This window comes from Ambystoma mexicanum, chromosome 8, assembly GCF_040938575.1.
Source record: "Ambystoma mexicanum isolate Mex_15411 chromosome 8, UKY_AmexF1_1, whole genome shotgun sequence".
Lineage (NCBI taxonomy): Eukaryota > Metazoa > Chordata > Amphibia > Caudata > Ambystomatidae > Ambystoma > Ambystoma mexicanum.
Window position 1 is genome coordinate 704,512,322 of NC_090929.1, and position 23,955 is coordinate 704,536,276.

At 42.7% G+C, this 23,955-nt stretch overlaps 1 protein-coding gene across 1 annotated transcript in view; it reads left to right on the forward strand.

The window, feature by feature from the left end:
* The window catches only part of LOC138472456 (neuropeptide FF receptor 1-like), a 785,019-nt gene that overhangs the window by 599,973 nt on the left and 161,091 nt on the right, over positions 1-23,955 (forward strand). The gene's annotated exons all lie outside the window — the stretch shown is intronic.

Sequence of the window (23,955 nt, forward strand, 5' to 3'; positions counted from 1 at the left end):
GGTAAGGGATTACCGGCACCGGGGGCCCTTACCGGTGCCGGTAATCCCTTACCGCCTACCGTGTAATGAGGCCCAATGTGTTTGCCATGCTCTTTGGTAGGCATACAAGTTTCTTGAGAAATTAATTCTCTATGGTCTTCAACTTATTGGTTTTACCATACCACAGGGTTCTTTCTGCACCATACAATGTAGCTGATATTGCCTTGGCCAATATATATAAAGGGCAGGTTTAACTGCACTATAGCCATGTGTACTCCCACATTTACAGACAGCATTGCTAGTTCTTTTAAGTGTGGACGCTGCTCTCTCAATTTGGCTAGCCCAGGAGTCTTTGTTCGAGAACCTCATCCCTAGGTGATCATACTCTGATGACTATTCAAGCAATAGCCCTGATTCTAACCTTTAACCTCAAAGTTGTCTTCCTCTGCAGATAGAAGACCATGGTCTTCATTTTAGTCAAATTCATTTTAAGGTCATTGGCCCTCATTACGACCCTGGCAGAAAGGGGTTTACGCCGGCATAAACCATGGCGCACCTTTCCGCCTGAGTACGAGTTCCCGTAGCGCCATGGTGATTTTTACGCCTGCTTTTTGCAGGCGGAAAAATCCATGGCGCTACGGGACTTGTTGTTAATTACGCCACCGTAATTTACGGTGGCGTAATTAACGCCTTCCCCCAGGGGAGTTGCTAGGTCTGGCAAAGACCCGGGGCTAAGATGATGTCGGAACAGTTGGGACTGGGGGCTAGCTAGTCTTTTGGCTGTAGCTTCTGAGATTCTATCCGGGGCTACAACCAAAAGATCAGGGGCTATAGCCCCCTTAGCCCCCCCCCTAGCAACGCCCCTGCCTTCCCCACTCCCATTATACCCTATGGGGCAAAAATGGGAATGGGGAAGGGTAAATGGGGATTGGGGACTTACCGCCCCGCCAAGGTCGGAATGGGGCGGTAAGTCCGCCAACCACCATGGCGGAGTTGGCAGCTTAGCGCCATGGACCATGGTGCAAATTGCACCATGGTTCTCCGCCAGGGTCGTAATGAGGGCCATTGTATGACAAGAACAGATTAAATAATTTGCATTGTTTGCAGAGGCCAGATGTGGTCATAGAAATAAGTAATGTGTTGTCTGCAAATAGTAAAAGCCAAATCCTGTCAACTCACAGAATTTTGTCATCTTTGGTTACCTTTTTTGGGATACTCAACATAGGGTTTATTAAGAGACAAACCAGTAATGGAGCTAGGGTGCAGCCCTGGTACACTCCATTCTGGAATGCAAATGTATCTTTCAGGTCCCCTTGCAGGGTCCATTGAACAGCTGCCATATTGTTTTTATGTATAGAGAGGGAGATATTAGCTTTCTGTAGTGGCAGTGTTAACCATATTTCAACAAGTCTTTCCATCAGTCTGCTACATGGAACACCATTGAAGGCGGCTTTTAAGATCTACAAAGCAGACATATAAGTTGATCTTTCTTATGGAGGTATGCTATTGTAAGTGCAGATGGAATCTAAAACATTGGTCCACACTGGAAGCTGTTAGATTTCAAAATGTATATTTTCACATCAGTACTAGATGGTTCACAAGCGGATCGAGTAATGAGGCATCGGCAGCAATTAACATATGATGCCAGGACATGTGTATGTAGGATGGCTGTACCTAAAGAAGAGGCTATACCTGGAATAAGGGGGTTCTTGTTTGGCCATTTGCTTTCCATAACACTACATGGGCCTCTCTATCATTTGATTGGTGCACCTGTCAGAAGAGGCTGTACCTGGAAGATGTTACCTAGACTTATGCGGCTGTATATAGAATTTCATGGCAGAACATGGGAATATTTTGGCAGCACCTTGGCATGTGAGACTGCTGAAAGAATATGATGGCAGTACCTGACATATTTGGCTTTACTTGGCATCCATACACACGTTAGCCATCAGTGGCTGTACTGATGTATGTCTGGATGTTTGCTCTGACATAAACTGTCTGTAACCATGGCATATTAAGGAAGCATCGTATTTAACATATTCTTGGCAAATAAAGTAGCATTTTCTATCTATTTATGCTTATTGAAGGTTTTTTTTTTACATTTGAGATGCCACTTCGACTAATGTCATCATGGTCATGGGCTGTCAATGATGTCTTATGAGTTTATCAGTCATATGAAGTCACTTCCTTCTGCTACCCCTGACATTATGATGTGTTAACAATCCTGCATGAGGGAACACCAACAAAGTTTGCGGCTAAACCTCACACCTCAGGAGGCAATGGCATCTCACCTAGCAAAACTATCAAAAGGTCGGAGTCTAAGCTAGCCCATAAATCGGAGACTCGCAAGCTGTCTTTCTCTTCCCACACCCTGGTCATCTAGAGCACATATCCAACAAAGGCTCGAAATTCGGCCACATTTTCCACGTCCACAAAATACTAATAATGTGGTTCTTTCCACAATATTTTATGGACAGTGACAAATCTCTCACTCAACCAGCAGAATTGCATTGCTCTGTAAAACATAAAGCCCATGGCTGGAAACCTCACATTGTAAAGCGCTACTCTTGCCCCTTCATTATGGAGTGCCTCAGGGTTCTATCCCCTCACCTATGTCATTTAACATCTATATGATACCACTGGGAGATCTGCTGACCAGATGGTCCACTGCCTATGATACTCAATTATATCTAACAGTGATGTCTCTGGGTGACATATTTGACTTAGTGAGTGCCTCAGTGTCATCGAATATTGCATGTCCTCACTTTCCTCAACACTAAACCTATCTAAAACTGAGTTTATCCTGGTTTGTTCTTCTTCCCCATCAGTACTGTTTTAGAGTGGCTTACCCTACTATCTTCTTTTAGCGTCATGCCTTCTCTGGTGCCCTCTGATAAATCTCTGGGTTTTACTCTTTATTCAAATCTAAACTTAATAGCACACATATCATGTCTTAAGCAATCTTGTTTTGTTGAGTTGTCTTTGCTTTGCAAATTAAAATCATGGTTTCTTCCCCAGACCTCCATACTTTCATTTTGGTTCTCCGCAAAATGAACATTTGCAATGCTGTCATAACAGGTTTCCCAGCCTCCACCCTGATGGTAGTATTATACTCTTCCGCTTATCATATTTCCAGCGTTTGGAAGTTCATATGCATTACCCCTATTTTAATTTCTCTCCATTAGCTTACACTTCACTATCATATAGTTTTCAAGATCTGCTGCGCCACAACAAAGAAGTGGTGCTAGAACAGCTTTCGCAATTTGCCAGCAAGTGGCATATTTCCAGGGGCCTGACAAAAACCATGAGTGCCAATATACTATGACTAGAAACGCCACTTTTCAAACATGGCCATATGCAGCTCAAGCCTTCTCATTCGCCGGCTTTTGGGCCTTGAATTCTTTAACAATACAAATCCCTCTTTTATCTTCTCTGTTACTTTTAAAAAAGCTCTCAAAACTCACTTGTTAAAAATTGCATATTCCTATTCATCTAGTTTTTTTTTTTACGTGGTGATAGCTTTATTTTTTATTGTTGTTGGTGTTTTTATTTAATGAATATTGTTATTTTGTTATTAACTTTATGTGTATTACCATCTTTATGGTTTTGTTGTACTGTTCCCTGATGCCCGTAACACAAGGTATTCCTGCTTTGTAAATTAAAAAATAATAAATAAATAAAGCATGATCAAATGTATTTGTAACACATGGAATATCGATGTACTAGATGGACAGCTTAGGGCATGTATTGTGGAACATCTGAAAAGAATCCAAACTGGAGAAGAAAATTACCGGCTAGCCCTACACTGAGAATAAGTTGCGCCATTTGACAATGTAATATTTCTCGATCTGGAAAGAATAGAGGTGGAGACCTTTTCAAGGAATATTGGCAACATGAATCTAAACAGACTTTTATAATGCTCACAAAGCATATAGGACGTAACTAAGATAAGTCACATTCCTTTTTGTAATTATATATATATACTAATGATATAGCACTTTTATATATGACATATTCAGCTGGTTGCTATTACTTACATATGCAGGAGCCATCATTGCATTTTTTTTAATGTGCATTTGGTATCTCTGAGTTTCCCATGCTTACCTACGTTTCTATAATATTAACTTTTTTGATAACATAGTGCATATGGCCACTATGGATTATAGGAACATCGTAGAGTTCAATACCGTATTCGTTGCAATTGTTTTAGGTGTTAGATGATAACAATACCATAAAAAAAAGAATTCATCTGATTTATAGAAGGTTGTATTATGGCCTTGCTTGTATCTGTATTAGCTAGGAATACTTAACAAAACTTCAGAAGAATAGATACATTGTTTCACATCATTGTCAGTCGTGAAATATTTGCCATCCATGGGAACAATTTATGTATGAGTAAAGACCTTAGATATACTTCAATGATCTACTGACGTATGTGTGTGTGTGTATATAAATATAAAATGGTTACATGTTTGTATTCAAGAAATGATTGTGTTTTTAACTATTCAAATGTGTGAATAATTACTTATGTAATCTTGTCAATGTGAATCTGAGTGCACCAATGTAGCTTGTGTGTAGATTGTTAACAGGTTTAATAGAACTAAAGTACAACTTTTATCCTTGTGAGTGTAGCGCAGTTTTGGGTCCTTACTCTTTACATATCGACATACCGTAGCAGGTTGCAGCATGGGAAATAATTACTGCAGCACTTGACTTAATCATTAAAGTCAGCACTGGAATGACAGAAAGGCATTTCGACCATTTGGATTTTTTGAAGTGTCAGTCAAGGGATTCAACACTTGCCCAGCACTAAATGTACTTTTCAGAATATTTTTTTCTATCCACATCACCTTTTTATATCCTCATCATCATATACCCTTTAGTCCGGCAAAAAGCCGTAAAGGTTCATGAAAAATGCACAAATTCATATTGCACATTTTCCACAGCAGCATACATCAACATGGTGCAGTATGAAATACACACATACATATATGAATCATCCCATAACAATTGATTCAATCAAACATAGTTATTTATGGAAGGATGCCTGTACCAGGTCTGCTCCCATCAGGGATTTTGTCGTCATGAGTTTTCTTTTAAGAGGTGTCAGAACTCTGAAGGATTCCTGGTTGGAGATCTGCTCCGGCAGTTGAACCCGTCGAGTAGCTGACAAGTTCTTTCTGCCAATGTACCCCTCAGGGATGTAAAAACAATCACCTGAGGAGGTAATTGACCCAAAGATGGATGGACGCCACAGGATACCGCTGACCTGCAAAGGAAGGTCAAGATTAATACCAACGTATGCACATGAACAACTGACAGGACAAGATCAGGGAAATAGTACCTTTGGGTTAGCAGGTAATGTTCCAGTATTAAGATCTAAGTTCCTTAGGATAACAGGCGTATCCTATGAAATGGATAACAGTATAATAAATGGGTTGAATTAACCAAGGAAATTAGCAGTATGACAAAACAAGACAAGCAAGACAACACCTCTTACGATATGTCCAAAAGTGGGTACTGCAGGGTGAAGTAGGCTTTGGAATGAATGGAGAGGGAAAGACCTACCCTCTGTTGCACAGTCCTTGTACCAATGAGGTGAAGAATGCTCCTCCTAACACCCGCCGACGCAAGGACGCCAAGCAAGTTCCAGAAGGCAGTCCCGCATCGATGGAATTGAAGAATCCTCCTAACACCCGCCGGCACGAGGACGCCTAGCAGAGTTCCCAGGAAGCAGTCCAAGTTCCAGCGAAGAAATGCTCCTCCTAACACTCGCCGGCATGAGGATGCCTAATAGGTTCCTGAAAGCAGTCCAGGCACACCCGGTGGAGAGAGTCAAAAGGTAAGTTAGTGCAGAGGCGGTTTTAGATGAGTGCATGAACCGCACGCTGAGCAAGCAGGTAGAATGGTCAAGAGTTCCGGGTCGATATCCGTGCAGGCAGAAAGAGGTACAGAATCAGCAGCCGTAGCGGGTCAAAAAGCATTCCAAGGTCATAAACTGGATATTGAGAACAGACAGATAAGGAGCAAGACAAGACGATTCCGTGGAGCGTAGCCGGGTAGGTAAGCAAGAAAGTAGTTCCAAACAAAGTAGCAATGGCCGTAGAAAACAAATTCAGAAGCAGTGATTGAAAGAGGGGCGGGGCATAACTAGGAACCATGTGCCACGTGACATGGTGAACCAAGGCTTAACGTGAAAAGACACTTGACTGAATGAACGCGGAAGGACCGCGTCTCCATGGTAACTTCCAACGACGTTTAATTGCTAAACCGTGGATTTTCATGGAGTTAGATGTATGTGGCGCAGTACACTGAGAGTGTAAACGAGAGGGGAAGCCATGGATAGGTAACCTAGCCCGTAAATGAGTTTTAATATTGCCTGAGTGTCTGGACCGAGGCGGTTTCCTGACAGCATCCTCCCCCAATGTTGAGACCCCCCTACTTGAAGCAAGAAATCGGGACATGAGAAGCGGGGCATGGATATTAGAGGCGGGTTCCCAGGTCTGATCTGCCGGACCATACCCTTTCCAGTCCACCAGAAACAGCCTAGTGCCCCTTGATACCATGGAGTCCAGGATGGCATTAACTTTGTACTCCTCAGAACCCTGAGCCATAACAGGAGAAGGGTGAACAGGCAATCTAGTGGAGTCCACACAAGGCTTGAGTAACGATACGTGAAATACAGGCTGTATTTTCCAAGAGTTAGGCAACTCCAACCTGACCACCACGAGATTAATCAATGCCTGTACCAGAAATGGCCCCAAAAAACAAGGCAATAGACATTTACGACCTGGAATATGGAGGTTTTTTGCAGACAACCACACCTTTGAACCAATGGAATACTTAGGAGCCTCCTGGCGGTGTCGGTCAGCATAAGCTTTGGATCTTTCCTGGGCCTCTGTCAGATGAACACCGACTGCTTTATGCACAGCAGAGAGGTCCCAAAGGCAGGCATGAACAGCAGGGTTGGTACTGTCTGGGGCTAAGTCCATGGGAATGGTCCGTGGATTTTGGCCGTACAAAGCATGAAAGGGTGTGCTACCAGTGGATGCATGGATGGAGTTGTTGTAGGGGAATTCAGCATGAACAAGAACCGAGAACCAAGTTTCCTGGTATTGAAGGGTAAGACAACGCAGATATTGTTCTAAGGTAGCATTAAGACGTTCAGTCTGACCATCAGTTTGGGGATGATATGCACTAGAATAGCGGTCTTCAATACCAATGGAAGTGGTAAGGTGTTTCCAAAAACGGGAGGTGAACTGCATCCCCCGGTCTGATATTATCACATCCAGAAGACCAAATAGACGAAAGATGTTGTGTAGAAACAGAATGCAAGGGGAGGAGTGGTAGATATTCTCTTGCAAAGGATAAACAAACCTAATTTGGTAAAGTAGTCAATGACCACCCATATGGTGTCAAAACCCATGAACGGAGGGAGTTCCACAATGAAATCCATTGAAATCATGGACTAAGGACATTCAGGAATAGGAAGAGGCTGCAAGAGACCCATCGGTTTGGTAGTAGTACCTTTACACTGGGCACATATAGAACATGAGGATATGTAGGTGGATACGTCTTTGTGCATAGGGGGCCACCAGCACCAACGTTGTAGTAATTCTAGGGTTTTACGTTGGCCAGGATGTGTGGCCACCAAAGAATCGTGACACCATTGTAAGGCCACGTGTCTCATAACTGAATCGGGAATGTAGACACGGCCTTGGACATATGGTAGTTTCTTGATCACATCCATGTTGTATTCCTGGATTTCCTTAGGGTCCTTAGCCACCCACTCCTGTATTAAGGATTTCAATGTAGGTTGCAAGAACAGACCACCTGGTTATCAAGTAGTAAGGTGCCATTCCATGTCCGGGAGGATGAACCGTGAATCTTTGAAAGGGCATCAGCCTTCGAGTTCAACTGACCGGGACAGTAAATTAACACAAAATTGTACATGGAGAAGAATTCGTGCCATCTGGCATGACGGGCTGTGGTGCATTTCAATAACTGTAATGTACACCTGTACGGGAGAAACAGTACCGAGAAGATGATGGCCCTCATTACAAGTCAGGCGTTAAGGGTTTAACAGCGCCATCGGCGCCGTTAACCCTTAACGCCTGATTCACACTTTAACGCCTGCTTTTTGCAGGCGTTAAAGTCCAAGGCGCTAAGCGACCTTGGTGCTAATTACGGCACCGTAATTTACGGTGCCGTAATTAGCGCCTTCCCCATCCCCATTATGCCCTATGGGGCAAAAATGGGAATGGGGAAGGGCAAATGGTGAATGGGGAATTACCGCCCCACTCACCTTGGAATGGGGTGGTAATTCCGCCATCCACAATGGCGGAATCCGGCATGGACCATGGTGCTAATAGCACCATGGTCCACCGCCTGACTTGTAATGAGGGCCGATGTCTCCAAACTACGAACGCGTCCCGTCGCTAGGAGTTCACGTTCAGTGACTGTATAATTCTGCTTGTACTGTATTAGTTTCCTTGAGTGATAAGCTACTGGATGTAACCAACCAGTATCGTTGCAAACTTGAGAGAGGACAGCCCCAACCGCAACTTCCGAGGCATCAGCCTCCACATGAAACAGACGTCCGGGATCAGGGTGTTGTAAGACTGGTGCGGTCGTGAAGGCCACCTTCAAGGCCTCAAATGCTAGTTGGGCCTGCTTACTCCATATGAACTGACATTTATTACTGGTTAACGCCGTCAATGGAGCGACGGTTTCTGAAAAAGACCGGATAAACCGCCGGTAAAAGTTTGCAAAACCAAGGAACGACTGCAAGGCTTTAAATGAGGTAGGAGTAGGCCACTCCAACACGGCCTTCACTTTGATATCACTCATCTTGATCCCCATGTTAGTGATGTCATATCCTAGAAACTCCACTTCTTTAACATGGAACAAACATTTATCAAGTTTAGCATACAGACGGTTTTCTCTTAACCGTTGTAGGACAGTAGATACATGCTTGACGTGTTCTTGGTGCAATGGAGAATATATCAGTATATCATCCAGATAAACAACTACGTATCTATCAAGCATGTCACTCAGTAAGTCATTTATGAACCTCTGGAAGGTGGCCGGGGCATTACAAAGTCCAAATGGCATAACCAAGTACTCAAACAGGCCATATTTGGTTTTAAAGGCCGTTTTCCACTCATCCCCTTCCTTCATCCTAACGAGATTGTAAGCACCCCGTAGATCCAATTTTGTGAAGTATTCTGAGGTACCCAATTGATCTAGCAAAACCGATATGAGAGGTATCGGATATTTATTATGTATGGTCACAGCATTGAGTTCCCGATAATCAATACATGGGCACAGATCCCCCTCCTTCTTGGGCACAAAGAAGAGGGGAGAAGCAGCCGGAGAAGGAGATGGACGTATAAAACCGTTTTACAGGGCTTTGTCCAGATATATTCTTTAAGAACCACATTCTCTTTTTGTGTCAGGGAATAAACACTCCCTGAGGGAATCCTGGCCCCTTCCACAAGATTGATGGGACAATCGTAAGGGCGATGCAGTGGTAACTTCTCTTTCTCTACCTTATCAAATACGTCCTGAAACCTTTTGTATTCATTGGGTAGAGGAACAGAGGTAATGCCCCCGATCGCTGTAGCTGCATCCAACAGCGGAAAACATGGACTGGTCATTTCGGATTTGGGAGAAAAACTGTGATTTTCACAATGACTAGATGTGAACCTGACTACACCGGATTGCCAGTCCACCAACGGTTTATGCAACACCAACCATGGCAAACCTAGAATGAGTTTGAATTGAGGTGCCGCAATAAAATCAAAATGTATCTCCTCCACATGCCCTGAGGCAAGGGTCATGACAAGGGTGATGGTACGTTCAGTGACCAGTCCTAATAACAATGTGGTACCATCCACGCGCTGACAAGCTCGGGATGATGCTTGCAGGTGACCGGGATGTTCCAGTCTTGTACTTATTGTGCATAAATGTAGTTCCCAGTTGCGCCAGAGTCCAAAACAGCCTGAACCAACCATGAATTCCCAGACAGAACAGTCAACTTAGCATGTAAAACAAAAGGTACTGATAAGCAGGAACCCTGATGATTCTTGCTCGGCAAAGGTGTTCCCTCTATTGCCTGGCTTTGGCATTTCCCTACTTCTTATGTTTTTTCGGGCATTCTCTTAGGAAATGCTCAGCTGAACCGCAATAGAAACACAAATTGTTCTTTTTGCGTTGTTCTCTTTCCTCGGAGGACAAAACACCCTGAATTGCCCCGATCTGCATTGTTCCCCCTCCACCGCAGATGGTACATTAACAGGAGGCAGAGCGAGAAATACGCCTCTTTTCTCCCCCTTCCTTTCTAACCTCCGGGTGTCTAATTGCAAAAGAAGGTCCAATAATTTGGGGAACGTGGAGGGCACCACCGGAACCATGGCTAGGACATCTTTCAATGTGTCCGACAAACCCTTATAAAACAAAGCAGCTTTCTTTTCATCAGGCCACCCTGTCTCTGCGACCAATTGATTGAAACGAGCAAGATAAACCAGCAAAGGGGTGTCCCTTTGCTGCAAAGACAAGAGCTCCAGATCATTAGCTTGGGTTTTGTATCTGGTATCGAATACCCGTGACATGGCCGTGATTAATGCATCACAATCATGAAGCAATGGACTTTCTTGTTCCAGTAGCGGATTGGCACAAACTGCTGCTGTACCACCTAAATAGGACAGAATGAAAGCCGATTTGGTGGTAGAATCTGGAAATGAGGAAGGTTGGCACAAAACGTGTAGTTTAGACTGATTGATGAAGGAACGGTATTGCTTAGGGTCACCATAAAAATGTTCCAGTGGAGCAGGAGGGAACTGAGCAGCCATGAACACAGGGGTCCCCTCCTGTCTATTGGAAGGACCGCTTGGGGCGGAAGCTGAGGGTGCTGCTGTCCCCGAGGTGCTTGCCCCAGTAGGTTGCATACGGGCATGAAATTCGAGAAGATTTTGTTGAGTGGCTTCATGAGCGGCTGTCATATCAGCCCTTAGGTCTGCCACTATCTGGGCCAGAGCGGTCAATGGGTCTGTGGAAACATCCATTCAGAAAAGAGGCTTCTGAATATGTCAGAACTCTGAAGGATTCCTGGTTGGAGTTCTGCTCTGGCAGTTGAACACGCCGTGTAGCCGACGAGTTCTTTCGGCCAATGTACCCCTCAGGGATGTAAAAACAATCGCCTGAGGAGTTAATTGACCCAAAGATGGATGGACGCCACAGGATACCGCTGACCTGCAAAGGAAGGTCAAGATTAATACCAACGTATGCACATGAACAACTGACTGGACAAGATCAAGGAAATAGTACCTTTGGGTTAGTAGGTAATGTTCCAGTATTAAGATATAAGTTCCTGAGTAACAGGCGTATCTTATGAAATGGATACCAGTATAATAAATGGGTTGAATTAACCAAGGAAATAAGCAGTAAGACAAAACAAGACAAGCAAGACAACACCTCTTACCACATGTCCAAGAGTGGGTTCTGCAGGTTGAAGTAAGCTTTGGAATGAATGGAGAGGGAAAGACCTACCCTCTTTTATACAGTTCTTGTACCAATGAGGTGAAGAATGCTCCTCCTAACACCCGCTGACACGAGGACGCCTAGCAAGTTCCAGAAGGCAGTCCCGCATCGATGGAAGTGAAGAATCCTCCTAACACCCGCCGGCACGAGGACGCCTAGCAGAGTTCCCAGGAAGCAGTCCAAGTTCCAGCGAAGAAATGCTCCTCTTAACATCCACCGGCATGAGGACGCCTAATAGTTTCCTGGAAGCAATCCAGGCACACGCGGTGGAGAGAGTCACAAGGTAAGTTAGTGCGGGGGCAGTTATAGATGAGTGCATGAACCGCACGCTGAGCAAGCAGGTAGAATGGTCAAGATTTCTGGGTCGATATCCGTGCAGGCAGAAAGAGGTACAGAATCAGCAGGCGTAGCGGGTCAAAAAGCGTTCCAAGGTTGTAAACTGGATATTGAGAACAGACAGACAAGGAGCAAGACAAGACGATTCTGTGGAGCGTAGCCGGGTAGGTAACCAAGAAAGTAGTTCCAAACAAAGTAGCAATGGCCGTAGAAAACAAATTCAGAAGCAGTGATTGAAGGAGGGGTGGGGCATAAGTAGGAACCATGAGTCACGTGACAGGGTGAACCAAGGCTTAACGTGAAAAGACACGTGACTGAATGAACGTGGAAGGACTGCGTCTCCATGGTAACTTCCAACGCCATTTAACTGCTAAACGGTGGATTTTCATGGAGCTAGATGTACGTGGTGCAATACACTGAGAGTGTAAACGAGAGGAGAACCCATGGATAGGGAACCGAGCCCGTAAATGAGTCTTAATATTGCCTGAGTGCCGGGAACGAGGCAGTTTCCTGACAAGAGGCAATTGAATCATGAAGGCTGCCTATCCCAGAGGGGGCATACCTTTGTTTTACAGCAATGGCCTGTTTTTGCTGTTTGATTTATTATGATGTGGTTGCTTTCGTGTCTATATCTTAATGGGACGTTTCTCAATATTTTCAATATTTAATGCTTGACAAGGGCAGCAGAATTAAAGAGATACAAAAGTCAAATTTCTAATAATATTAATAATATAATCTTTACCTGCATAGCTTCAGGGACTGTTTCTGGGCCAGAGTCATGCCATGATGGAACAACCATTTTATTTTCTGCTCTATATTCTGCCTGATACTGAGCTCCATGTGAATAAAGAAAAGTATAATTCTGTGACTGAACAACACTTTTCATATTTTCTCCATATTCTGTATCTTTATAAATATAGGTACATGGTAGGAAGCAATCAAGAAAAGTGCTATTCCATCAACGAATGACACTTTTCCTCTTTTCCATGGATCTCTGAATCAGGCCGCACGTGCCTGCATTTGTAAAGTTAGAGAATATGGAGCAAATAAGAAAAGTGTCATTGTATCATGGAATTACACTTTTCTTAATTTACGTGGAGCACAGGACCAGGCCCTTAGTGCTAATACGATCTATAGGGCCCTTTAGGGGAATTGCCTCTTTTTCTGGATCTAATGTGATAAAGTTATTGCTCTGTGTTAGGAGGTGTTTCTGAAATTCTCTGGTGAGGTCTTAGTAAGATACATTTTCCGTGTATATGCAGAGTTTAGTAAACACTCTCACAGTGGTAAACGTGACAGAGCAGTCTCGCTTTACTCTTAAAGGGTAGAGGGTTAGTAGCTTAGAAGCGCATCAGCACTCAATAAAGGAATGTCCACAAATTATAATTACTGAACGTGTTGATTCTTTATGTAAAAGTTGTTCATTAAAGAACCAGCTACATATAGGCAAGTAATAATTCGTAGGCATAAATGTTAAAAACAGAGCAAATGTGTTCACATAATACACTTTAATGCAATGGTAAAAAAACACAACCTAGTCCTACAAAAATAGAAGATAAGTGAATGCATTTTTTTACAATTCCCCCAAAATCCTAATACATACACGAATGCACCACAATACTTCTGTTCAGTAATACTTTAGAGGTAAACATTACAGAAGGAGGCAATTGCCAGTCCGTGAAGTGCGTCAGACCCCACCCAAAGTGTTCCAAGACCCAAGTTCCATGAGCAAAGCACAAAGAAGGATGTAGCAGGATGCTGGTAGAGTTGGAGATGGAGCTGCAGTCAGAGACTTGGTTGGGTGATGATTGAAGTCAGTCTGCAGGTAAAGCTTCAAGAATTTGGAGGGGGGATTCAATTTAATAATTCTAAGTCTGAATGCCTTAGGAAGATCCTCCAGGCTGACAGTGATCACTGAGAAGGCCTGAGAGGCACGGGTGTATGGTTTGGCTTTGGTGTCAGCTTTTAGTTTGGGTCAATTTGCCTGTTCCTGAAGCACGGTTGGGAATCAGAGCACTGGAAGATTGCTGGGTGACAAAAACACAGGGTATGACATTAGATGACTCCATCGGAGCAACTCATGAAGAATTGTGTTAGATGGATGAAGCTGCAGCTATGAAGCAAGAAAATGACCCTTTAAAAAGGCTCAAAAATGCTTTGAGACAAGAAGCAGCTGCTGAGGTCGGAGACAGGATGTCCCACAATGGAAAAGATGGCTTTGAGCTACACGCTACTCTAAATGGATTTCCAGTTGACAGCATGGGCTCCAAGGTTTGGGAGGAGAGGATTCTCAGTCCAAGAACTTCAGGGGAGCATCATAAAGCATCATAAGGTGGCAGAGGAAGATGAACTGACTGTGCCCACTGGTGCAAGGGGAGGAATGACTTGCAAAAGGTTTCCCCTGGTCATAGAGAGGCATAGCTTAGCCTTCTGGAGGATAAGATGTAAAGCAGCACAGATTCCAGCAGAGTTCTCAGCGTTGTCTTGGTCTCTCGGCTACCTCAGGATTAGGTCCAGTAAATTACCAATGAAATGGTGCATTATCACTATGGAAACACACACTCATGTCAGTATCTTTACACCATTCAAAGAGTTGGCAGCAAATTCAATGAGGGATGGCAAGCCCATCTCCAGGTATGCAGGCACACATTCACAGGGGTGAGCATTAAGGCATCTCGGAGATCTTTATACAGCTCAAACTAGATACTATCAATTCAGAGGCTCCTTTCTGGGCTTTGTGCACATCCCACAAAGGTCAATGATTCCTGTATGGAAAACAGAGGACTTGAACCAACATAGCCAGCGTTTCCATTCAAAGGGCTTAAAGACAGCAGGCCCCACCTTTAGCCACTAACAAAGGACTAGAGGCTGCCTTGCCATAAAAATGGCTACACGGTGGTGTTACCAAGTAAAAAGAACATATGTGCCACCAGCCTTCGTGAAATTATGTTTCTGGATGAGGGGTTCACCCATGGACAACAAAAAGAGGCAAACGCTGTGCCCCTGTCCTCGTAGTCCTATGGGCTACTACGATAGCACATGATAAAAACGAGTTACAGTTATAGGTGAGGCTTGGAAAAGCTATGCTTAAGATAATATGACCGCAGGACAACAAAAATGTACCTCAGGACAACAAAAAGTTGGGGGAGCTCAAAACGTGAGTCAAAGAACATCAAAAAGGGGAAAACCTCCCTATACTCTTAACTCTTTTATTCCTCAAGGGACATTCTCTTTTCCAAGTGCACCATTCATTATAGTCAATCTTGACGTAACCATGCCAATATTTCAAATGCTGTATTTTCATTTTCTCATTTAGTACCGCAACCGACTTCAGTAGATGGAGTTCAATGTCTGAAGGCTTGGTTTGGTCAAAGACAAACCCGCTTTACGGGGTTGCCCCTGTGCCTTGCTTTAAGATCTGATGTACAGCTAGACCAAGATAATAGCTACCTTTCTGCTTGAAGGGGTCAAAGCCATACCCTCACATATCCAGAATTGGGAGATACGCAGTTATCATCTTCACTAAATATTAGATTATCAAGTGGACACGCCCCTGTGCCCAGATACCTCCCCCTGACAACTCCTTGCTGATAACGCTCTGGCACTTTTCACTTGCTCTTTTCCTTTTGCTATGGAGTCCCCATAACTGGAATCAGGAGTGGGAGCTAGTTGGAGGTACAGTTGCGTGGAATCCTGGGACATGTAGTCTAATGGGCACACACTGCAGAATGTTGATAAGGGGGGACATATCGAAGCACTATAAAGATGTGTGATGGTATTAATTGCACTAACCAACCAGGTAATAAACATGTTCATTGCACTGTTTTTTTTTCGCATTCTGTCCTTCTATATATACATATTTGGAGCAGGTAATATCTCAGTAAGGTAAATAAACGCTTTCGAGATTTATGTGGGACCTGCATTTACAGATTCAAATCATAACATTTACTACTCAGGTCTTCATTTTTCGGAGGTTAATACACTAAGTACCACCGAGAAGGGTAATCATATCCCCTGCTATAATCTGGCATGTGGCACAGTGTAGAAAATGGTAGTAAGATTATTATATCATTTTATGATTACAGCTATGTTCTGATCGTGGTATATACTCTATCCAGCCACTTTTCTGCCATTCCTGTTTACGGCATAGTTAAACACCCACAATTACCTCTTGTTTTCTATTTTTCATGCCTGCTGCATATAAACATGGACATTAAGTACCATTTCCTCCTATACATATACTGTGTGCTGGTCTCTCTGAAATGTCATTTATTTATTGAAGGACATATTTAGTATTCTCGATAGAATGCAGCCTGTTTCAGCAAGGCATGGTAAAATGCTGCCACATACTGTATTTGGCTTTGTTCATTTGTTTTCATATGTTGTATTTTCCTGATGAGAATTCCTCAACTACCGTCTATTGAATCACTTTTGACCTTTTGCTTTTAGCCTCCCTCTTGCACTTACTGTTTCCCCTGACTTCATCAATCTGCTACAAAATGCACCATGTATTCCCTAAACACATATGCCCATTATCCCTCGGCATTCACACAACTCCCCTATCAGCAGACAAACCACCAAAGTTCCCAAGAGGATACACGTGCCATAAGAATCAATTTAGCATCATTAAACTGAAAGATAATCACTCTTCACCTAAAACAAATGTGGCTCTAAAATAAATATATCAATGTAAGAAGTGATGAATTCTGCCTTCCTAGTCTGATTACCCAGACGTTTTACTTTTCTGCGCACTCTATTTTACCTCCACCGAGGAGAAGCCTTGCATTGTATGCTCAGTCCCCATGTGCATCTGCTGTCATTAAAGTAAACCTGCGAAAAGGTTAAACGTATCATTGTGCAATGAGCTGTGTATGTGTGTGTGTGTGTGTGTGTGTGTGTGTGTTTATATATCGATCTTTAAATCTATGTATGTCTGCTATATTTATATATAAATATTGATGTATCATGATAACTACATATTTATAGAAGTGTATATATATGTCTGTCTTTCTATACATCTCTCCATCCATCTAGCAACTGGTCTGGTTGCTACCTATCTAGAAATCTATCTTTCTATCTCTGTATCTCTGTATCTATCTATCTATCTATCTATCTATCTATCTATCTATCTATCTATCTATCTATCTATCTATCTATATATATATCTATTTATCTATGTTCACGACAGAGGGTGAAGTGGGATTTGAGAGGGGAGGAATATGACCACAACAGAGAGAAAAAGGAATTCATGTTGCCTCTGCAAACATTGCCATGCCAAGTTTGTGATTCTGCAGACTGACCTGCAGGTTCAAGCAGGTCAGCAGGTTTGTGCCAGGGCTGGGACCTGGCTAGAGCCCAGCTTGGGCATGCAAAAGTAGCCATAGACCAACTACATGTGTCTAGTGGTAGGTTGTGCACCCACGATGGTCATTGGATCCCCTTTGAATGTCCGAAGGGCATGCCTCAGGTATGGATATGTTCATTTGGCAAATCTGGTTCATTGGAGCTGCATAGGGAATGGTCATGGGTGCACTAGGCATGTCTCAGATGAATCCCAATGGGACCCCTGTGAGGGTTGGGGTGCCCGGTGCATGACCTGGTTTGTTGGGGGAGGCAACACAGTTTTATGGGCTGCCATTGTGGCTTGCAAACTATTGTGATGGAGTCCATAGCTACCTGTGCTGCATTAATTATTTAAAAGGGTACAAACAGTGCCCCCCTGCCATGCTACTACCCCAAGAAAGTTTCGTAGGCGAAAAGGTTACAATATGCCACCATTAGGCTTTAGCCAGAGGGTCTTCAGCCAAAGGCTGGTCTCTCCGCCCCCAAAAGGGTCTTGGGCTTCAGTCAGGTCTTGGATCCAGCTTGAAGAGTGGCCTACAGCGGGACATAGGACTTGGTGCCCGAAATAAGGGACAAAGTGGCCACAGTACCTGGCCTCATATCAGGTCCTGTGGCCACTTTATGGGGGCCAATGGTCAGGGCCAGTGGCCACTTCGACCGTCAAAGTATTCACTGCCCATCACTGCCATCAATGGCCAGTGATCACTTGGGTGGCTAGCTATGTTCATGGGAAATGCAGTTGATCATGCTCTGGGCACAGGTTCATTCAGACATATAACATTAAATACCCTATTGATTCAGTGAAAAGCTACACATTTGCCAGTCAAGCAACACTAAATTGTCCCCTGTGACTGTAAAAAACACATTACTTGGCCCCCGGCATACAATTTCATGACGCAACTTGTACCAACAAAAGTGACATTTTGAAAAGGACACAAGTATCAAGAACAGCTGTGGAAACAATTAATAGCTTGAACTTTCTAGGGTCTCTTTAGTTTTGATGAATGGGCCAAAGCAAACAAAAAAATAATTTTAAAAGTTTACTAAAATAACCTATTTTCCCAAACAATGCGCTGTACGATAATTGTCATGAGCAGCGCATTTGGTGAATGATTTATGGTTGTTTTTCAAAGACAGTGGCGGGGCTACGGTTGCTTTACGAATCTTAACTGGTACATTTGGGGGGGGGGAGTTGCGTCACAATCATATCATCCCATTATTGAAGATTTATATATATGAAATGCAGGGATTTGATGCAACCTGGGATGTTCCTCACCTAAAATCAAAAATCATAGAGTTACCCTTAGGTTCTTGCATATTTTACATATGTTATGGATGACTTTGCTAATCCGAGCATTTTGTTTTCATGAGTGTGGGTGCTCAGCTTTTGCCTGGACAAACCTTTCTTCTCTGACAAGCTCCAATCAGAGGGAAACATTTCTCCGGGCCCCATGTTCTCTTGTTCCAGGTAGCTTGGACCATTTCTTACCCATCCAAAAGATGTAATACTGTGCCTGAAATGGTGAAAGTCTTTAGCCTGTTCCGACTCGGCATGGATAATATTTGATGAACTCTGTGCTTAAAGGCTCTACAAGAAGAAAGACATGTGATAGGGCCAAATAGGGTGTGATTGTGTGATTGATGGTTCTAATTTAGGATGCACTCCACCTAAAAGCAAAACTTACAAAGATTATCTGTCCAGTTTGTGCACCTATTATATGTCACCCTATGCTTTAGAGTGTCTTATTTTGTCTACATTGCAAAAATGCTTTCCTCTGTAACATTTGTTTTTGTCTATGAAAGTTCACTAGATTTACCATGCAACTGATTTTACCATATCATAGCATGGATCCCAAATTGGTAGGGTACAATTCTGTTTGTCAATAGAGGCTGAAATGTGCACTATTTAGCCTGCAATGCGTATCAAAATTGTTGGCTTCGGTGCTTGTGTGCGATTTTTGGTCTATGCCTTAGCCTGAAATAGTGTAAGCCACAACAGTGACGCCTAAGGAGTCTCCAGAACCACTACAAATTATGTGCGTTTGCTATAAAGGGCAGCCTTACAATTAGACATACGCATAACCCACCCCCTCACACATGCACCACTCACAAATTGAACATAAACATTGACTATTTTCTCTGTTTATTTGATAGTCTCTATAACAGGTGCAGCTCAAGCAGTAGCAATTCCACGCTTGTGCTTCGAAAGGCCTACAACTTAATTCTCCACTATTACAGCTCTGCATGCCAACATCCAGGCCCATTGCATCCTGCAGCCGCACAGTCAGCAGTATACAGGCTGTCAATATCAGGAGCACCACCTCACAAATTCACAAATTCATCAAAAGAAAATACAGTGTATCAAAAAACATCCTGGTACTTCCGTTACTTTATAATGGGGAAACATCAGAGCCATCTCAGCAGTAACTCACACCCCACCCAAACAGAGCAGTGCATAACTAAATTCTGTCTACACACTGAAACATCCCAAGCGCATTACCTAAAGTGCTATTTCAAGGCACACTGCGCCCAACAATATATTAAAAAATGCAATGAAACATCAGATGCAATACCCACATTTTGCATAACCACACCAATATATCAATCATTGATTACCTGATCACAGGGATTAGATAACAACACCAGCAGTCACTGACACACCACCCAAACACAAAATCGAACACGCCAATACGAGGGGCTCGAGTGCAGTTTCGAAAGCCATGCGTCATACCAGCCTATATCATCTCGGACAAGGAGGTGAAAAATGCCTTGGAGGCTAAAGATACTTCACGGCCCTGTAATGATTTTTGTTGATAAGGGAGCAGAGATTATTGGTAACATCTGTTCCAGAGTGGCTACGCTCAAAACTGGAAAATTTAGAAGACTTTCTAAACCTTGGTTTACCCTGGACCTCCTTCCTTTACGCAAACACCTCAGAGCAATGGAGTCAAAGTATTGGAAACACAGAACCTCGACTCATGTTGTCAGGGTGAAGTAGGCCCAAAAAGAATATAAACATGCTATCTTCAGAGCAAGTCAGAAAATTGAGGAATCAAAAAAACAATTGGGAGAACCGTTCTCTACTGTTGCCAACTTTGTGCAGCCAAAATGTTTATTTTCCTCTATGGCACCTTCAGTGGATCAGGCTGTTGTTAACTAATTTTTTCATAGGATTATTGATCTAATCCAGGAAAACATTTTACATAGCTGCCATCAATTTTCAGATGGTGCAAACACTGTTAATGATTTCTCTGGAGCAGAGAAATTACAAGCTTGCCCGGAGGGGGAGCCGTTTTCCTTTACACTAGTTAAGGAGGATATAGTACTGTCATTATTTATTGTCATCTGGGTCCGTATCTTTGGTGCTAAAAAGGTCCATGGTCACAACCTTCCTAACAAAATCGAACCCAGACCCTCAGAATCTGCAGAATTACCGATCAGTGGCCGGTTTACTATGGTCGGGTAAAAATACTGGAGTGGATTGTGACTTCTCAACTACAGGAATATGTAGAAGAGAATCCTTATTGGATCCTCTTCAGTCAGGTTTGTGCCCAGGCTTTGGGACTGAGACTGCATTGTTGGCTGTGTGAGATGATGTCCTTGAGGTGGCAGACCAAGGAGAACTATCATTACCGGTCATGTTCGATCTCTCTGTGGCCTTTGATACAGTGGATCACTGTATCCTACTTGGATGCCTCAGGGAGATAAGAAACATCTATGACCAAGCCATAAAATGGTTTGATTCCTTTCTTTCAGACCAGCAGCAATATGTGAGAATGGGTGGGTGCATCTCAAACTCCCTCCCACAGGAGTGCAGAGTCCCTCAGGACTCCTCAATTTCCCGCCTTCTTTTCAGCTTATACCTGCACCCTCTGATGGACATACTGAGGAGGCATAAGGTTAACTACCACTCCACCCAGGTGTTCATCAAAACAGGGAATGTGAAAGAGGTGTTTCAAACTGTAGAACTGTGTTTGGAAGAAGTTCAGGCAAGGATGTCCTCCAACTAGCTCATACTTAATGCCAACAAAAAGGAAGTAGCACTGTTCACATCCAAACATCTTCTCGAGCCCAGTAGGCACCTAGATCCAACATCCTTCCTGGGATCAGACTTACTGTGCGCCCGCAAAATAAAAAACACATAGGCTTCATCTGGCAGTAAAACTTGTGGCGCAAAGCACAGGTGACTGACAAGGTGCAGTCAGTGTTTGGCACATTGTGCTTCTTGCATCAGGCTCTTTGGTTTATTCCAGTTGAGGATCATCCAGTGATGGTAGGAGCCTTGGTGAACTCTTGTCTTGACTATTGCAATGGTCTGCTCACATGTATTACACTTACACAAGTTCAGTGCTTGCAAAAAGCAAAAAATGCTGCAGTGAGATTGTTTTTAAGAGTAAGAATATCCTGTCTGATCTCAAGCTTACACTGATCCATACACTGGCTTACTGTAAAGTATTGAATTGATTTTAAAGGCCTGTGAACATTGTTATTAAAAGTGAAGAGTACTATCTCTAAAATGTGTGTATCGATTAACTTTGGAAATGCCAAATTTTAGGTTACACTTATAATTAGATTATAAACATGGCACAACATAAAACAAATATTAGCACCAAGCATAGCATAAAATAAAATCAACATTATTAGAGCCTTAAATCACCCTCAGACAAGCAACTTAAATAACATCAGCAAATAGGTACAGCTGTACAGTGCACATCAACAGTATACATAGCAAACATGCAATGCATTTTAAGAACACACAACACAAACCTTTTAATAAATAGAAATATTATACTCTTTGTATTAAGTGACCTCAAAACATACACCAAGAGCCAAACTACATACATCTCCAAAGACACCTATTATATGATTTGAAGGCAAACACCAAAAACACACCTCATATTAAATGATGCCAACACATGCACTCACAACCTCTAGCATCACTACCTCTCACCACATAAACTCTTAGCAACATCTTCAAATCACACTACAAATGAAATACAACACATTAACAAGTTGCACTTTTCTTTTAAAACCTCTAATAACTTTGAATGTATTGAACTTCGTGGTGGTTTAAGGAGATTTAAGTGCAGTCTATTTGGGTTATAGGTCAAAGGATTGATTCAAAAGGATCGAATGGTCAAAGGATCGATTCAAAAGGACCGAAAACAAAAGGATCGAAACATTTATTATTATTTTTTTTTACATTTCTTTTTTTCTGGGGGGGTGGTCACCCCCAACCCCCGTTTTTGTGGTAAAAACCACTTTTTTTACCTATACGAAAACCCCAAAAAATATATATAATTAAAAAAAATGTGATCCTTAGGTTTTCGGCCCTATTGCGTCGATCCTATTGCATTCGATCCTTTTGAAGTCGACCCTTTGACCGGAAACCGTCTATTTGGCCGTGGGACTCCTACGTGTGTGCATGCCTAGTCAAAATCCATGCACCAGAGTTTGAAAATTATTAAAAGCAAAAAGACACAACTTCCCATCAGAAAAATAATATTAAAAAGACTGGAACTTTGCTACTGCTGATCACACTGTCATCTAAAACATTGATACAGTTAGAGGAGAAAAGACCAAGCATAGCACTAAGAAGAGTGAAACTGATGCCATACAATGGAATGTAGACTTGGGTAGAGCTGGTGCATCTGCATAGACCACCAGCTTTATTAAGAATTATGATTTTCTGGACATTTATGTTGTTTTGTAATATGGGTTTCTTTTTCTACAGGCATGTTTGCAAAATATAATTGAAAGAGCCTTGGTTCTGGATAAAGGAAGGGGGGTATGGTGTGGTGTTTTTTGGTTATCATTGTTCATTTTACTTTCGCTCTGTTGTCAAGTGGTTCCACTAGGAATCTAGGTAGTATGCAATATTTATATATGAGAATGTACATTTGAGAGAGGGCCAGGAAAAGGCTTAGCTATTGTACCTTTGGTGAAGCGTTCAAAAAACTATTACTTAGTTACTATCCATCCTGCATGAGTCTATATTTCTGAAAGCCAGGGGCATTGGGACACTGTAACGAAGGCAATATTTATTATGTTGCAATACAAGTCCCTTCAAAGCTGATTTTTGCTTTGTCGTAATAAGTACTCAGTGGTCCTGCATAATGTTTGCCACATTGTGGTGCTGGATACATATATTTCTGAAAGCCACGGGCATTTGGACATTGTAATGAAAGTAATATTTATTATGTTGCAATAAAAGTCCCTTCAAATCTGATTCTTGCTTTGTCGAAATAAGTACTCAGTGGTCCTGCATAATGCTTGCCACATTGTGGTGCTGGATACATATATTTCTGAAAGCCACGGCATTTGGACATTGTAATGAAGGTTATATTTATTATGTTGCAATAAAAGTCCCTTCAAATCTGATTCTTGCTTTGTCAAAATAAGTACTCAGTGGTCCTGCATAATACTTGCCACATTGTGGTGCTGGATACATTCCACTGAACAATCCCATTGTTAGCTACCTCTAAGTTCAGCCTACGTAATACAAAAGATAGTTAGAATGGGTTAGTAATTAAAACTAGCCTAGGTGGGATTCTCACCTTTGAAAAAGGGATTCCTAATGCCTCTCACTTCACTGTTGGACTATCTGGTACATAAAGTTACCACACCTTTTTTCATGGCGTTCATCTCCCCCACCTATGCAACTTAACTCTTTGCAGCAGGCCTCCTCTTCTGTCTGATTCCTGTTTCTAAGCACTACCCCTGACTGCAATTGCCTGCCAGAGGAACACGGTTGGC